General features: G+C 45.1%; 1 pseudogene; it reads left to right on the top strand.

The window, feature by feature from the left end:
• Window positions 1–13,442, top strand: part of LOC120023265 — an 87,917-nt pseudogene that overhangs the window by 51,648 nt on the left and 22,827 nt on the right.

The following is a 13,442-nucleotide window of genomic DNA, read 5'->3' on the forward strand; positions in this document are numbered from 1 at the left end:
AAATTGAATGCTTGTGTAAATCTGTCTCTTTCGAATTTCCCCGTGCTCCTTTCTCTCTCCCACCCTCAGAACAGGAGAGCATCCCTGTCATGAGGAGCCAGTGGTTCATAGACGGCACCTGGCTCCCATTGGAGGAGGACGAGAGTGACCTCATCGAGGTGGAGCACCTGATCTGTTTCCGTGGGCAACACACGCAGGACAGGTTCGACTCCAACTCTGTGGTGGCCAAGACAGTCGACAGCAAAGATGGTGAGAGAACACTGTGGCTTGTGGGAGATGTGGTTTAGGCCTAATGAATATTTATCAAGTGTAGGCCTATATCAAGTATATCATGCATTATTCTAAAGACTGAATACCAGTTGTATCCAACCCTAGTCCCTGGAAAGCTACAGTCTGGGCAAGCTTTGCCTCGGCCCGGCACTGAAACGGCTGATTCCACCAACCATGTCTTGATGATTTGTTGATTAGCTGAATCAGCTAGTTCTCCAGGACCAGGGTTGGATACCAGTGCTGTAGAAATGCTCTCTCTTAAATCTTCATCCGCAAAGCTCTTTCAGCGACATCACTACTAACCTGATTATAATTCCAGCCAGGCAATTATCTATAAGGAACTTATACATAATACAGTGTGATAGCGGCTGTGGAATGGGGTTCTCTGTAGATGGTGTCTGGGTTAATTATGGACTCCATTAAAAAAGCATCCGCTCCCATTCAAGTCATTTACCTTAGCCCACCTTAGCAGAACTGAAAAGTGCTTTGAGACTCATATTATTACTCAACTTATTAGCTATCATGATCTCCCTGTAGACCAGAAAAATACAAGTTTGACCTTTAGGAGGCAGTTGGTTGTATTGTGTTAGCCTAGAGTGTATTATAGGTAAAAGTGTATTTGTTATGCAAGGCTCAGACAGCACAGTTATGTGACTTATTTTCAGGAATAGCTAGTTGGAGCACTCTGAAAAGTAATGAGAAAGCAATCTTTCAGTCAGCAATCCACCTCTGAATGCAGCGAGTCTTCAGGGCTGCTTCTTCTGTAATGAATGTGAGGTTGTGTGAATGAGTGCGATACCAGCGGTATTAAATCCCAGTGTGTCACCAGGGGAGATTTTGTGTGACTGTGTCAGTGAAAGAGGTAAAGGTAAGGAGACTGTCTCTACATTTGTGTGTGTGAGAGAGAAAGGGCGAATGCCACCGGTGTTGGTGTGTGCTGTCTAAGGACATACATGTTTATATGCACATTACCGTTCAAATGTTTGGGGTCACTTAGAAATGTCCTTGTTTTTCATGAAAACATACATGAAATGAGTTGCAAAATGATTAGAAAATATAGTCAAGACGTTGACAAGGTTATAAATAATGATTTTTAATTGAAATAATAATTCTGTCCTTGAAACTTTGCTTTTGGTAAAGAATCCTCCATTTACAGCAATTACAGCCTTGCAGACCTTTGGCATTCTAGTTGTCAATTTGTTGTGGTAATCTGAAGAGATTTCACCCCATGCTTCCTGAAGCACCTCCCACAAGTTGGATTGGCTTGATGGGCACTTCTTTTGTACCATACGTTCAAGCTGCTCCCACAACAGCTCAATAGGGTTGAGATCCGGTGACTGTGCTGGCCATTCCATTATAGACAGAATACCAGCTGACTGCTTCTTCCCTAAATAGTTAAGAGCTGTGCTTTGGGTCATTGTCCTGTTGTAGGAGGAAATTGGTTCCAATTAAGCGCCATCCACAGGGTATGGCATGGCATTGCAAAATGGAGTGATAGCCTTCCTTCTTCAAGATCCCTTTTACCCTGCACAAATCTCCCACTTTAACACCACCAAAGCACCCCCAGACCATCACAGTGCCTCCACCATGCTTGACAGATGGCGTCAAGCACTCCTCCAGCATCTTTAAATTTTTTCTGCGACTCATGAATGTTCTTCTTTGTAAACCGAATACCTCAAACTTAGATTCGTCTGTCCATAACACTTTTTTCCAATCTTCCTCTGTCCAGTGTGTGTTCTTTTGCCCGTCTTAAACTTTTATTTTTATTGGCCAGTCTGAGATATGGCTTTTTCTTTGCAACTCTGCCAAGAAGGCCAGCATCCCGGAGTCGCCTCTTCACTGTTGACGTTGAGACTGGTGTTTTGCGGGTACTATTTAATGAAGCTGCCAGTTGAGGACTTGTGAGGCGTCTGTTTCTAAATCTAGACACTCTAATGTACTTGTCCTCTTGCTCAATTGTGCACCTGGGCCTCCCACTCTTTCTATTCTGGTTAGAGACAGTTTGCACTGTTCTGTGAAGGGTGTAGTACACAGCGTTGTACGAGATCTTCAGTTTCTTGGCAATTTCTCGCATGGAATAGCCTTCATTTCTCAGAACAAGAATAGACTGACGAGTTTCAGAAGAAAGTGCTTTGTTTCCGGCCATTTTGAGCCTGTAATCGAACCCAGAAATGCTGATGCTCCAGATTCTCAACTAGTCTAAAGAAGGCCAGTTTTATTGCTTCTTTAATTAGAACAACAGTTTTCAGCTGTGCTAACATAATTGCAGAAAGGTTTTCTAATGATCAATTAGCCTTTTAAAATGATAAACTTGGATTAGCTAACACAATGTGACATTGAAACACAGGAGTGATGGTTGCTGATAATGGGCATCTGTACGCCTATGTAGATATTCCATAAAAAAATCTGCCGTTTACAGCTACAATAGTCATTTACAACATTAGCAATATCTACACTGTATTTCTGATCAATTTGATGTTATTTTAATGGACAAAAAATGTGCTTTTCTTTCAAAAACAAGGACATTTCTAAGTGACCCCACACTTTTGAACGGTAGTGTATGTGTATGAGAAATCATCTTGACAGGTCAAGCTAAGTCTGAAGACAAAACTTATATCTTGAACTGAGAACAAGTGCTGCTTTCCTTCCAACGAAGGCCAGCGCCATCTCCTCAGTCACAACGGCACTCTGTATTGGACCATAACACAGTGTTTGCACACATTAACCCCTAATTGTAAATGGTCATGACTTGCTCTGATTAACTGTTAATCAAAATAAGTTTAGTCCTTGAATGGGTCCCTGTTCTAGCATCTATTCTGTGTTCTGAACTCCTCCAACAGTACACTCTGTTCATTCAAGGACAGTCTCGTCTCACCCTTCAGGAGCTATAGGAGACCGTAAACAGTGTCATCTGTAGACTGGCTGGCTACTGGAGGTTGCCTTACAGCAATCTACACACGCACAGAGGACACACATCCTAATCAAATCACAGACTGAGTGTTTGAAATGGGTTCCAGGGTTATGCCAAGGGTTGTGTCACCTTCACGTAACTACCAACAACCCAGCCCTTTCCAAATCCCCCTCTGGAAGCACATCCCACATCCTTTCCGTTCTGAGTCACCTCTTCTGAGAGAATACGACACTACTCTGTTCTGTCCTATCACTTCACCAAATCAGTTAATGGATTCATTCATACGAGGATTCACTCTTCTCAAGATTGACACTTCAAACTGTTGACACATTCTGAAAAAGCCGTTTAATACCCTGTGTAGTGAAGTCTATTATAGCTTACTGAACTTCTCTTAGTTTTTGCTATGCTACACTGAAGATTATTGAAGAGTGAAAATCTTGTTATTAGTGTCCATGCTGATATATACTAAATAATGCTTGCATCTTAAATGCCTTACATCTTAATATTCATTATCATCCGTTTCTGCCGCATTTTAGTGTGCTTCCTTTTAATGCAAACACTCCGGGCTTCACACACTGTTGTAAAGCACCTTGAGCCACTTTAGCACAGTACACAACACAGAGCAAGCTGTGCTTTGAAAATACTGCAGTACTCTCTCGTTCTCCCCCTCTTTCTCTCTCCTTCACTCCTCTTCCCATCATTCTCCCTCCAAACTCTGTCTTTCTCTCTCACCCTTCCTCCCCCCTCTTTCTCTCTAACTCTTCCCCCTTTCCCTCTTCCTCTCGACATTCCTCTCCCTTCTCCTCCCCGTTTCCCTCCCTGCGTCTCTGGCCCTGAAGCCCCAGCAGCCATCTCAGACGAATGGAGCAGAAAGCATATGGTGGGGCATGCTTCGCAGGCATGTTATGTAGGCATGGGTTAATCATAATACATGCAGGATGACCTGTGAGTGGAGTCCTCTCCTGCCCTAGGTTACTGCTGCTGCTGCTGTCTCAGTCAAACAGGGGGAGAGGATGTGGAATGGCATGTCACTTCATAGAGATATTCAGCCACTGTTCATTGTTATTAAAAATGGAGGGGGAAAATACATTGAAAGGTTCCTCATTCCTCATCAGGCTTCTTAGGCCAAGGGTGACAGTGACAGTTTGCCACTTCCTTTGCAGTTAATGGCTGCCATCGCTGCCTAATTTGAGGAGGAACATTGACAGGGTCATGGCTAGAAAGGGACCCAGCTGTTGTCAAATGAATGTCAAAAGTTAGATTTTTATTTTATTTTATTTTAGCTAAGCCTAACCCTAACCCTTTTCCTAACCTTAATCTAATTCTCCTACCTGCTATGAAAAGTCAAATCTGATGTTAATTTGACAAAAGCTGGAGCCCTCCTAGCCATGATCAATTGACAGTGGCCACAGATGGCGACCCGCATGGCAGCTGTACTGTGGAGGGTTTAATGATGATTTCAGCAGCTACTGAAGCTGGCGATAGGCTGGGTCACATGATATAGAGTCAGTACTTGCCAGTCTGGCTTGAGGAACGAGGAAAAAATGATGTACAAAGTGACACTGACAATATTTGTTGTACAGAAACCGTCAGTTGGCGCCAGTGTGACTGAAATGGCACCTCCAGAGAGAAGTCCCATTGAGGCTGACCCTCTCACTGTGATTTCACCAACTATGGAGCAGGGTGTTAATAGCAAGATGGCCCCTGATAGCTCCCCTCTCAGGATTTGGAAGACCTGTTTAAACATGCCCTGCCTGTGTGTCACTAAGGGAGACTGTGTGCTCACTGTGCTGTGTATGGAACAATATAGTGAGGATGTGTGTGTACTGTGGCTATCTGCCTGCATGTGTTTTTGGAGTGGCTGCTGATGATGGCAACAGAGAAATGTGAGTGTGTGAAGGGACTGTGTGTAAAGCCTATGTGAGAGTATCATGTGGGTGTGTTTGAGGCAGGAGAGCTATTTGCCTGTGGGCCGGCTAGGGGCTGGGCCAGGGCTCATGACGGTGGGGAGTATTCCAGTCTGTCAGGCTCATGGAGGGCCACAGCAAAACAAAGGGTCATGTGTCAACACACACAGGTCATAACACCACATAATGTTATGTCACAGCTCTAGCCTACACCACAGGACAATCATCATGGCACACTATGACATGTACATTGACCATACATATTTGCTACGCATTCAATAACTAGAAGGGCTACCATTCAAAATAAACAATACAAAATGTAATCATAAGGTTGTCAGACTCAATTTGTCAAACATAGTTTCATTAAAGTGTAGTACATTTGCAGTGTTGCATCTGCAGTGCTGCTCTTTCCCCATGACGATTAAATCCAAAGCTCCAAGCGGAGCAGACGAGCTCTAATCTAATATGTCATTTGGAATGCCATTCCATTTGATGTTTATTGTGCTCTGGCTGAAACCGAGAAATCCACTCCACCAATGGACCTACATTCAAGATTTAGGCCAGACCAAGCTCCGAGCAGGCCACGTCAAAATGCAATCTCTTGTACTTCGTAGCACTGTCATATCATCTGCAACTGTCAACATCCAGAAATGTACAGCATTGAACCCCTGAACCCAAGCATAGCCTCTGATAGGGCACGCAAGCCATCTTCAGTTCAGAAAATAAGTCAGATGTATTAATGCTGTGTTAGTATTAATCATAAGCAGGATATAAAGCCTATTGTGAAACTGTTGTATTGATGTGGTCCCAGATGGAGCAGCTGATTCATGTGTCTGTCACCAGACCCTCAGGTGGGTGGACATATGGGTGGCCATATGGTAGTACAGTGCTCGCTCTCTCTATTCCTCTCTCCCTACCTGTCCTGACAATGGCCCAATCAGCAGGTGCCCCCCACCCCCCAGCAGAGGAAAGCACTGCTGTCATTTGCAACTCTGATCTCTCTGTCCTAAATTTTGCTCAAATGGAATAATTATAGCCCTATATTCTCAATACCCTATCTGTATCCATAGGTATCCTGCTTGACTGCTTGAGACTATTTTATATTCTAATACACTGACATTCTGAAGTCTTTCTATTACCCAAACACAACTCACCCTTGACAACTTGCTTGCATCTGGGTAGTCTTGATTGACCTATTTATAGCTGTGAGCAGTTAGCTAGTAACATCCTTCTAGGCTCTCTAAATCCACATAGGAAAACTACGGATCTGAGCTTAATAAGCTGTCTCTCCAAAAATCCTCCCCTTCTCCGCCTCTCCTTCCCTGTAGCGGTGTGATCACAGACAATGAACAAAACTCTAATTTAGAGGCAACAGAGTCGCCATTCGGGCCCCCATAGACTGCAGTCTGCACTCTAAGGTCCAACATTGCCTTAATGGATGTAATAACTGCTCCTCTATCGCTGGCAATAAGAGTCTCTGCACTGTCTGCAGAGTTCAGTTAAACTTGCCCGAGTATCCACATGCAGTGTAAGTTACAGTCCGGTAACCTGGAAAGACATGGGTTGCATTCAGTTGGCACAAAATGTTCTCTGCTATTTTTGTTCCTAATGAACGCAACCGTAGTGAACTAACACAGAGTAGTGTACTCCCTATGTGGCTCTACAAGGCTAGGAACATAGCTAAGATGTTTGGCAGGCCATAGTTAGGCCATGTGCATAATATTGTCAAACTGTAACTCTCCCATGCCAATTAAAGTAGACAGTACAGTGCTGAGAGTAGAGTAGCATCCTAACAATAGCACCATTTTAACACCACTTTTGCCCTAGTTTAGTGGCATAATTCCCTACCTCAGGTACAAACAGGCTGTCTTTCTCGCTCTCTTTCTTACTGTCATTCTCTCTCTCTCACTCTAGTTCTAGCTGTTGGTCTCTCACACTGTCTCTAAATCTATATACAACTCTTTCTTCTTTTCCCTCTCCCTCCCTGGCTCTCCGGGGCGTAGTTGGGAAGCCTCCCATGTAAACTTGTTAACCTCTCTGTGTTTGACTGCTAGATCCTCTGGTGTGCTTTGCCCTGGTCTGGGCTGCATTGTAAAACAGGATGCGGTCTCTAGGAGGCTCAGTCATTCTCATTTCCCATCTCATTTGGCAACATGAGCACCTTTTCCATTCCCCATCCAGTCAGCCATGACTTATTTATATGATGGCTGGCTAATGGGTACTACTGAGTACCTCCTGCCTCCTAAAACATCCTGTTTTACAATGGACTCAGTAGGTGCAGGCTAAGTGGTAAGGTTCTGTCTTTCCCTACTGTACACCCCAGATCATTATATCCCTGCCGCCCGCCGCCGCCACCACGTTTGTCAATTCCATATAAATTAGAAAGTGGAATTGCTCCCAACCTTGGTGTGATACTTGTGAAGCATGCTTGTTATTCCAAGTGATTTCAAATGAAAATGTGCTACTCTAACCTGGTGCAAAGTTTTGCAATGCTGAAATATCTTTACCCTCAGGTTTTCCAATGCAATCGATTCTCGTGACCATCGACTGGATTGATTTTTCTTTTTACTTTGTCAAAAGATGCTTGTTTGGGATTCAGTTTCATCCCTTCTACACATCCCTCCTCTCTTATCCCTGATGGGTTACCTGGAAACTACTACCTATAACACAGCTTCTTCATTGGTTAACTCCTGAGCCTCTGTTTGTCATTCCATTGTCATTTTGGATCTGAATCACTTTCCCCTCATCAGGAGTGGCCCTGAATGGAAACTGATCATCCGGAGTACCCATGACTGTTCCTCAGTCCTCACCACGCGGATGAAATTACAACTGGAAGGTCCTGCTTTACTCCTCTACCGTGTGACTGTCACAGAAACACTTCTAGTCCCCGTTCTGGTTCTGGAACTCTATCCTCAGATGCCTCCTATTAGGAGGTGGTAGGATGGAGAAGAGGAAGAAGAGGTGATTTCAGGCTTCGGTCACCCCTGCTCTGTAGATCGCACGGAGCTGACTGTGCATTAGTTGAGTTTGCTGAACACCTGCTAAGTGTTTGCTGAGCACTAACGAGCTATCTGGACAAGATCTGAGGAAGCGAACGCTCTGGAGAGGCAGTGATACCGGCGTGACACTCATGCTAAGTGGCCCCCCTCGTCATTCACACTCTGTCTGTGTCTGTCTCTGTCTCTTTATTTCTCTCTCTGTCTTTCTCTTTTTCTTTCCCTCTTTCTCTCTCTGTCTCGCCTTCCCAGCCTGACACAATGTAAAGGCGGCAGTCACAGAAGAAATTCAAACAGAGGAAGCTTTGATGTCTCACATTTCTCTTGCTCTTTTTATCCTCTTTCTCTGTCTTTCTCTTCCCGGAGAGGACACATCAAGGATGAGGCCTACACAAGTACAGGTCACTGGGAAAGTCCCCCTAATGTCCACCTCTCCTTTGAATCCCTTTGCCTTGGACTCTTTAGCACTGCCCTTCTAATCCCTCCTGATTGGCTGTGAGCACCACAGGGTTCGGTCCGGTGACTGGTGTGTCAAAATAACCGGTCACCTCTTCACGTACTGTACATTGTCTGAAGTGTCATTCAAACCTCAATGTGACCGGCTCACCCCAGTCAACTGGTTTAGTTCATCTTTCTTGCTTTCAGCTAACCGTTTCCAATTCCGCTCCCCCTGTTTAGACTATAAATGCCATATTTCCACCCTGTTGTTGTGTGCCCACTAAGATAACAAGGCTGGAATCTAATATAGTCCTCTGTCAAGGATATGTTCTGCACAGCCTCAGTGTAGCCCATCCACATCGGAGATTGGGCCTGCCATGGAGCCCCACTGGGGACTTGTGTGGTACTGTAGTATCTCACATTGTCTATTGTACACAGTCAATGACACTCAAGCCTCATGGGCGGGTAATAGTTTAAATATGCAGACTCTGTGAACCTGTGTGCTTCTTCAATATGTTGTTTTCTGGTTCTCTAGTAACTCTCTGCAGACCAACGCACTAGTCTTTATTTGATCGACCGCTAGACTAGACCAAACTTTCTCCTTGTTGAGTTGAATGCAAAATTAGGAGTTTGTAATCACCCTTTTGATGAGTGTATTTTCTCTCTCCCCGTCATTCGTTCATCTTTCCCCACCTCCTTTTTCTGCTTGCTCTCTCTTCTCATTCCCTCTTCCTCGCATGCTTCCCTCTTTCTCCATCCCTTCCTACCTCTCTCTCGTTCCTCCATCATTCCCTCCTTTCCCCAATCCTCCCTCTTTCCTTCCACTATTCTGCCCTCCCTCCCTCTGCAGCTGTCCATAGTCTGAAGTTGAGTCGTACCCACGTGGACGAGGTCTACCTCTACAGCAATACCACCGCCTCCAAGATCGCCCGCACCGTCACCCAGAAACTGGGCTTCTCCAAAGGTTAGAGGTCACTGCTGACTGACCACTCTTCTGTTGCACCCCCCCCTTCCCCACCCCAATACCAGTAAACTCCTAGCTAGACACAACCTCCTCGGCCACTTGTGGAGATGAGACCGGATTGGAGAAGCTCCATATTTCCATCCAAAGTTGGTGAAGATTAAGAGGTGGATCTGGCAGGAGTTACCTTAATCTCCTCTGAATGACACACAAACCCACGGTCGCTGGAAATATCCTTAGTGCTGTGCTGGCCAGATGGCAAGCAGAAAAACCCATTGGCTTAGTGTGTAGAGCAGTGTTAGCAAGGAAAGCTCTGAACAGGGCCACACACACAGTGGGAGGCCTAGAGTCACCTACTGCCCCACGTAAACTGTCACCCCAATGTTCCTTTCAAATATAGGATGATCTACGATGTTCATCGCCATCTATGCCTAGTATATGTTCTGTCAATTCATTGTGGCAGGGGGTGAAATGGAACGTTTCTTATGATTTGAGGCTTTCCTTAAATCAAGGTAATTATGATTCAAGGCAATTAGGGAAACATTCATCAACAAACAAGCGTTTGTTGGGCAAAATCTGGACAATGTGCAATCACCTACTGTTGGGAGCCTCTGATTTTCCTGACCATTTCCCTTCCCACGCCAGCCCCCAGCCTCCAGCAGTGGTACTGCTCCCCCGGGGAGACGTGGAGGAGGCCTCACTGGAGGACAAACCCCCCCAGACCACACACATTGTCTTCGTGGTCCACGGCATTGGACAGATGATGGACACGGGGCGCATCGTCAAGAACACTGGCATGTGAGTGCACTCGTGTGTGTGTGTCTGTCTCTGTCTCTGTCTGTCCCCGGAAAAAGTCAAGTGGTCTAAATACTTTCCAAATACAGTGCATTCAGAAAGTATTCAGACCCCTTGACTTTTTCCACATTTTGTTAAGTTATAGCCTCATTAAAATGTATATGGATTCATGTAAAGTCAAAAAAAAGAAACGTCCCTTTTTCAGGACCCTGTCTTTCAAAGATAATTCGTAAAAATCCAAATAACCTCACAGATCTTCATTGTAAAGGGTTTCAACACTGTTTCCATGCTTGTTCAATGAACCATAAACAATTAATGAACATGCATCTGTGGAAAGGTTGTTGAGACACTAACAGCTTACAGACGGTAGGCAATTAAGGTCACAGTTATGAAAACTACTACTGACTCTGAAAAACACCAAAAGAAAGATGCCCAGGGTCCCTGCTCATCTGAGTGAACGTGCCTTAGGCATGCTGCAGATGTGGCCAGGGCAATAAATTGTAATGTCCGTACTGTGAGACGCCTAAGACAGCGCTACAGGGAGACAGGACGGACAGCTGATTGTCCTCACAGTGGCAGACCACGTGTAACAACACCTGCACAGGATCAGTACATCCGAACATCACACCTGTGGGACAGGTACAGGATGGCAACAACAACTGCCCGAGTTACACAAGGAACGCGCAATCCCTCCATCAGTGCTCAGGGCTGTCCGCAATAGGCTGAGAGAGGCTGGACTGAGGGCTTGTAGGCAGGCCCTGTTATAAGGCAGGTCCTCACCAGACATCACCGGCAACAACGTCGCCTATGGGCACAAACCCACCGTCGCTGGACCAGACAGGACTGGCAAAAAGTGCTCTTCACTGACGAGTCGCGGGTTTGTCTCACCAGGGGTGATGATCGGATTCGCGGTTATCGTCGAAGGAATGAGCGTTACACCGAGGCCTGTACTCTAGAGCGGGATCGATTTGGAGGTGGAGGGTCCGTCATGGTCTGGGGCGGTGTGTCACAGCATCATCGGACTGAGCTTGTTGTCATTGCAGGCAATCTCAACGCTGTGCGTTACAGGGAAGACATCCTCTTCCCTCATGTGGTACCCTTCCTGCAGGCTCATCCTGACATGACCCTCCAGCATGACAATGCCACCAGCCATACTGCTCGTTCTGTGCGTGATTTCCTGCAAGACAGGACTGTCAGTGTTCTGCCATGGCCAGCGAAGAGTCCAGATCTCAATCCCATTGAGCACATCTAGGACCTGTTGGATCGGAGGGTGAGGGCTAGGGCCTTGGTGGAAGAGTGGGGTAACATCTCACAGCAAGAACTGGCAAATCTGGTACAGTCCATGAGGAGGAGATGCACTGCAGTACTTAATGCAGCTGGTGGCCACCCCAGATACTGACTGTTACTTTTGATTTTGACACCCCCCCCCCTTTGTTCAGGGACATATTATTCAATTTCTGTTGGTCACATGTCTGTGGAACTTGTTCAGTTTATGTCTCAGATGTTGAATCTTATGTTCATACAAATATTTACACATGTTAAGTTTGCTGAAAATAAACGCAGTTGACAGTGAGAGGACTTTTCTTTTTTTGCTGAATTTAGTAAACAAAAAAGTGTTAAACAAATCAAAGTATATTTTATATTTGAGTCTTCAAAGTAGCCACCCTTTATCTTGATGACAGCTTTGCACACTCTTGGCATTCTCTCATCCAGCTCCACCTGGAATGCTTTTCCAACAGTCTTGAAGGAGTTACCACATGCTGAGCACTTGATGGCTGCTTTTCCTTCACTCTGTGGTCCGACTCATCCCAAACCATCTCAGTTTGGTTGAGGTCGGGGGGATTGTGGAGGCCACGTCATCTGATGCAGCACTCCAGCACTCTCCTTCTTGGTAAAATAGCCCTTACATAGCCTGGTGGTGTGTTGGATCAGTGTCCTGTAGAAAAACAAATGATAGTCCCACTAAGCCCAAACCAGATGGGATGGTGTGTCGCTGCAGAATGCTGTGGTAGCCATGCTGGTTAAATGTGCCTTGAATTCTAAATAAATCTCAGACCATGTCACCAGCAAAGCACCATAACACCTCCTCCTCCGTGCTTTACTGTGGAAAATACACATGCAGAGATCATCCGTTCACCCACACCGCATCTCACAAAGACATGGCGGTTGGAACCAAAAATCTCCAAATTGGACTCCAGACCAAAGGACACATTTCCACCGTTCTAATTTCCATTGCTTGTGTTTTTTGGCCCAAGCAAGTCTCTTCTTCTTATTGGTGTCCTTTTATTAGTGACGACTTTGCAGCAATTCGACCATGAAGGCCTGATTCACACAGTCTCCTCTGAACAGTTGATGTTGAGATGTGTCTTTTACTTGAACTCTGAAGCATTTATTTGGCCTGCAATTTCTGAGGCTGGTCACTCTAATGAACTTATCCTCTGCAGCAGAGGTAAATCTGGGACTTCCATTCCTGTGGCGGTCCTTATGAGCACCAGTTTCATCATAGCGCTTAATGTTTTTTGCGACTGCACTTGAAGAAACTTTCAAAGTTCTTGATATTTACAGGATTGACTGACCATGTCTTAATGATGGACTGTTTCGCATTGCTTATTTGAGCTGTTCTTGACATAATATGGACTTGATCTTTTACCAAATTGGGCTATCTTCTGCATACCACCCCTACCCTGTCACAACACAACTGATTGGCTCAAACGCATTAAGAAATAAATAAATTCCACAAATGAACTTTTAGCAAGGCACCTGTTAATTGAGATGTATTCCAGGTGACTACCTCAGCAAATCAAATCAAAATGTATTAGTCACATGCGCTGAATACACCTTACAGTGAAATGTTTACTTACGAGCCCCAAACCAACAATGCAGTTTTAAATAAGAATTAAAAATAAGAAGTAAATGTAACATGTCATCAATGAGCAGTAGTTAAATAACAGTAGCGAGACTACATACAGGGGGGTACCGATACAGAGTCAATGTGCTGGGGCACCGGTTAGTCGGTAATTGAGGTAATATGTACATCTAGGTAGAGTTATTAAAGTGACTATGCATTGATGATAACAACAGAGTAGCAGCGGTGTAAAAGGGGGGTAATGCAAATGGGTCTCGGTATCCATTTGATTAGATGTTCAGTAGTCTTATGGTTTGGG

The sequence above is a fragment of the Salvelinus namaycush genome, chromosome 28 (assembly GCF_016432855.1).
Source record: "Salvelinus namaycush isolate Seneca chromosome 28, SaNama_1.0, whole genome shotgun sequence".
NCBI classification, from domain to species: Eukaryota; Metazoa; Chordata; class Actinopteri; order Salmoniformes; family Salmonidae; genus Salvelinus; species Salvelinus namaycush.